Genomic DNA, 5,620 nt, shown 5'->3' on the forward strand with positions numbered 1-5,620 from the left:
CAAAATTTTAGGTGACGCGTGCGCGTGGGTGATGCGCACGCGTGGATGGCCTTACTTCCAAATTGACGCGGACACGTAAGGTACGCGTTCGCGCGATGGGGCTTTGTGCTTCTAGCACCATTCCAGCCCCACTCCATCCTGACTCTCTACCATGCACCCATTTACGTCGATTTTGCGGAGTCACGCGTGTGCGTGGGTGAGGCGCACGCGTGGAGGGCTGGATTTACAAACGAAGCGGATGCGTCAGGGACGCGTTTGCTTGCATGTGTTGGTGCCAAAGGCGCGCTTCAAGCCACGCTTCCGCGTGACTTTCTATTTAAATCCCCTTTTTCGCTAATTCTCCTTTGACATGGACGCGTCAACGACGCTAACGCGTCATGTGCAATTTTTTTTATGCGGTATGTAGAATGCAGGTGACTGAAGAACTGCAGATTGATGGTTTAGAAGTTATAATAAATTCTCGTTGCAAGTATAGTTTCTGAACCAAGCAATCAACCTTTCTTACAAACGTTTGGTTGTCACAAGTAATAAACCCAATAAAAATAATTAACCGAAGTATTCAAACCTCGGGTCGTCTTCTCAAGGAATTGCAGGGAGGTGTGATTTATTATTGGTTATGGAAAATAGTGTTTTGGGTTTTGAAAAGGGTTTTGAGCAAGAGAAATAGATTGCAGGAATTAATAAATTAATAACTAATAAAACTCTTGGCAAGGTATGAAAACTGGAAGTCCTATCCTAGTTATCCTTATCAATGGTGATGAGAATTATACTTTTGCTCCCACTAAGTCAACCTCTAACTATGAAGGTAAGTTAAGTGGACAAATCAATTTAACACCCAAAGTCCTAGTCAACTCCTTAAGGAAAGACTAGAGTTATATGAATCTAAATTAATCAGCAAGAATAATAATTGTCAATCACGATGAGTTTGATAACTCAAGAGTTACCAATTAATCAACCAAAGCCAATAGTAAATAATCTAAATTAAAAATAAGGAAAAGCAATCATGAGTCTGAAACACCTCAAATTATATTTAAATAAAGATATCAATTCTAACATGGACAAGTTCATAAATCAAATTGGAAAGACAAATAAAAATGACATTGAACCTGTAATTGAAGAAGATGAAAATATTCCTAAATCCTTTAACAGGAATCCTAATCCTAACCCTAAGAGAGAGGAGAGAACCTCTCTCTCTAAAAACTACATCTAAATTATGAAAAGTGAATTATGATCTGATCTGATATGAAGTATTGAGTCTTTGCATGTTCTCTAACTTTAATCTACGTTCCTGGGCCGAAATATGGGTCAAAACGCGGCCCAAAATTGTCTTCAGCGTATTCTGTAATTTCTGCAGATCGTGCACGTCACGCAGCTACGTCGTCCACGCGATCGCGTCACTCAGCATTTTTCGTACAACGCATGCGCGTCGTCCACGCATTCGCGTCGTTCGTGCAGCTTCCAATCCGCGCGGTCGCGTTAGGCATGCGAACGCGTCACTCTGATTTCTTCCATTTCGCGCGGTCGCGTGAGCCATGCGACCGCATGACTTGTCGCTGGTCATCTCCTCAATTCCTTTTTCTCCTTCCATTTTTGCACGCTTCCTCTTCATCCTCGAAGCCATTCCTGCCCTATGAAGCCTGAAACACTTAACACACAGATCACGGCATCGAATGGTACGAAGGAAAATAAAAATATATAACTAAAAGGTCTTTAGGAAGCAAGTTTTCAATCATAGAATATTTTTAGGAAGGAATTATAAATACATGCAAATCACATGAATAAGTGGGCGAAGACCTGATAAAACCACACAATTAAACACAATATGAATCACAAAATAGTGGTTCATCAGTGATTATGCAGAAATTATGAATGAACACAAATAAAAATAAAATAAAATAAAACTAAGAACAAAAAGGAAATAATATACCATGGTGGGTTGTCTCCCACCTAGCACTTTTAGTTAAAGTCCTTAAGTTGGACATTTGTTGAGCTTCTTGTCATGGAGGCTTGTGCTTGAAGTCTTCCTGAGACTGCCACCAATGCTTGGACTTCCAATAATCTTCATTATTCTCAAGTGAATTTGCCAAGCCTTGAGGGAGTTCTTACAAGTCTTGAGCTCCCAAAGTGGATGCTCATGTATGTGATGACCAGACTTCACTACCCCTTTCAAAAATTAGTGAATTAGTTCTTTTGGCAAGCCCACCAAAATTATCGCCAAGTAATAACCATAGTGGAGTGGGATCGTATCCACAGAGATTGGCAAATCTAAGCAGTTTTAATTGATTGATGAATTAGTCAAGCGAATCAATAAGATTGTGAAGTACAGAATTGTAAGTGATGACATAAATGTAAATGACTAGAATATAAAGAAAAGCAATAAAGTGCAGAAATAGAAATTGCAGAATGTAAAGTGCTGAATCATAAATGACTTGAATGTAAATGGGAGTGGGGAATTTCTGAATGTAAAATTAAGCTGTAAAGAAATGGATAGATAAGAATGGGAAAATTCATTGAGATTGGGAGATGTTGTCTCTTTGGATCAAATCTAGCTTATATCTTCTTCAATCATGCAACTCATTGACCTCTTGGCAATCATGATTGATTGAGCCCTAATCCTTTGGTGACTCAATCTCTCAGATCTTGATCAATAGCCAATTCCTTAGTCTAATTGCTCATGAAGAGAGATATGCTTGGTCCCTGATTATACCCCACACCCTCATAGGTCCAAGTAGAGGGGGAATTATATGTCATGTATCCCATAACCAAAACCCAGATTCTACTCAAGTGTGAGAAGGGATTTCAAGCATGGTTTCATGTTTCCTTTCCCAAGCTTGACACGTGCCTTTCAAACTAGCTTGGTGTGCCACGCTCAATCCTTCAAGTGGCACGCTCATCCCTTTATCAACCTTGGCATGCCATGCCTTCGAACTCAAGTGGCACGCCATAGTGGAAGTCTTGTGTTGGCGTGCCACGCCTTCGAGCTCAAGTGGCACGCCCTTTGCTTTTTTCCACTTTCCTTTGCCTCTGGAAACTTGAACTAGTGTGAGACGCCCAGGGTCTGGCGTGCCACGCCCTTGTTATGTGCTTGGCTAAGCTCCTCTGGAAAGTTGCATTAGCGTGGCACGCCCAGGGTCTGGCGTGCCATGCCCCTTTGTGAGTGAATGGTTCCTCTGTTTGGCATGCCACGCCACGAACTCAAGTGGCACGCCCCAATGCTTCTTTGCCCTCTGAATGACACTGGCGTGCCATGCTTAGTTGCTCAAGTGGCACGCCTAAGTGAAGAATAGTAAATGGCGTGCCATGCCTTTGATACCAAGTGGCACGCCTTATGTAATTGGCCTCTTCCATCCTCTCTGGAAACTTATACCAGCGTGCCACGCCTAAAGGTTGGCGTGCCACGTCCATGATCTTGTCTTGTTCCAGTAGTTGGCGTGCCATGCCTCGACCTTCAAGTGGCACGCCATAGTGACATGCTCGGATTGGCGTGCCACGCCTTCGACACCAAGTGGCACGCCCAGTCCTTGCTCATGTTATCTTGTGCATTGGCGTGCCACGCCTGGTTGCTCAAGTGGCACGCCTAAGTGAGGTTGAGAGGTTGGCGTGCCACGCCTTCGACTTCAAGTGGCACGCCCAGTCTTCAATTGCCTTCAGCCCCTTCTCTGGATCATTGTACCAGCGTGCCACGCCATGCTGCTCAAGTGGCACGCCCATGTATTTGTGTACTCTTCAAGCTTGGCGTGCCACGCCTGGGTCTTCAAGTGGCACGCCAAAGTGTCTTTTTGGAGTTGGCATGCCACGTCTTCGACACCAAGTGGCATGCCATAGTGGAGGTTCTTCTTGAGATGGTGAGTTGGCATGCCACGCCCCTTTGCTCAAGTGGCATGCCCATAGTAGTTGATGGGTCAGGCGTGCCACGCCCAACCTGGCATGCCACGCCCCTTTTGTGTCCTCTATTTTGCTTTTTGGAATTTTGTACTAGCGTGGCACGCCCAGTCCCTGGCGTGCCACACCCGCATGCATCCTTGGATCTCCCTTCTGGAATTTAGTATTGGCGTGCCACGCTTAGCTCCTAGCATGCCATGCCAGTGCATTTTTGTGGCGTTTTCTCCCAAGTGGCACGCCAGTTTCACACGCCCAGCTTCTTGTCTGTCTTCTTCCCATTTTTGATGCCTTTTTCACCTGAAATTCAGCACAACTCATCTCAAAGTAGTGTACCATAATATTCATCAAATAATGCATGAATTGTACTGATCAAATGAGATTTATGCTCTTTTATGGCCTTCTTTATGCAAGAAAGAAAGGTAGATGATGCAAGTCATCACAACACCAAACTTAAGCTTTGCTTATCCCAAGCAAATCAATGTGAGTAAACCTTTATATCTTGAGGCCTTGGCTTCGAATGATTGCAATACAACTAAGAGTAAAACTAAGTGTCTAACACATGTATGAATGTTTTAATTGTCATGGAAAGCTCTTGGATCCTTGAGGGTTCCCTCAGGTATAGGCTTTAGGGGTCCTTTCTATTGATTGTCACCTTGAAGTAGTAAAGGTTGTTTTGCTTTCTTGACCACGACTCTAGTGTTTTGTCTCAAGACAACCCTTTGATTAGGCTTTCAATTAGCACTCCCAAACCAGTTGGTTTTAGGGTACTGGGTGTTGAGACACCCTTAAGAATTTACTTGCCCAGGTCTCTTCTTGACACATCTTCACCACAAGCATCTACTAAGATCCTTAATTCTTTTTGAGCTTTTTAATCTTTCTTTTTTTTTATCTCAGTAGTTGATGCTTAGAGCCTTGGGTCTTTATTGCTTACTACCTCTTGGTTCTATGGATATTCAAGGAACACTCCTTAGTCTTCCCTTGTTATACCTTCTAGGACTAGTTGCTCCCAATTACTCAATTTCTTTTTAGTTCATCCAAGGTTCTACACTTAGTTTCTTGTTTCTTAGTTTTTTTGATGATCCCTCTTGGCTTTGGTCTCTCTTATTGTTTTTGCACAACTCACAGTAACTATTATGGAGACAAGCTCTACTTTTATTTATGTTGTAATGAAGACTTGAAATACATGACATTTTCTTTCTTGTAAAAAAAAAAACATAAAGACTTCAAACAGGAATTAAAACTAAGCATCAAACATAAACTATCCTAGCATGATTATTCAAGAAGTAAATAAAGCAAAAGCTTAAACAGAATTCAGAAATTGGAAAGTATCAACCATGGGACTCAACAACCTTGAGCAGCTTCATCTTTAGTTCATTGGCCCCTTCCCTTTGTCCTTCTTCTTGGGAGGGGATGAGCCACCTTCATCTGGCTTGGAGGAACCTTCTTGAGCTTTAGTATCCTTGGGCTTGGGCTTCCAAAATCTTAACCTCCTCATGTAGGATTTCACATTCTCCTTGTGTTGATATGCTATTTCTTCTTGCCTTGAGCTGAGTTCCTCCAATTTCTACATATAGGTGGGGTAATTGGGGTTCATGTTAGCTATTGCATTGCACAGTAGCTCAACTTTGTTTGTGCATAGCAATCATATTCCATTCTGGCTACAGTCCTTACTTCATAAAGGTGTCTGAATTCAACAAGACTCTCCATTTGTTATAATTGTCGCTCCAGAATCATTCCT

Source organism: Arachis hypogaea, chromosome 4, assembly GCF_003086295.3.
Source record: "Arachis hypogaea cultivar Tifrunner chromosome 4, arahy.Tifrunner.gnm2.J5K5, whole genome shotgun sequence".
Taxonomy (NCBI): Eukaryota; Viridiplantae; Streptophyta; class Magnoliopsida; order Fabales; family Fabaceae; genus Arachis; species Arachis hypogaea.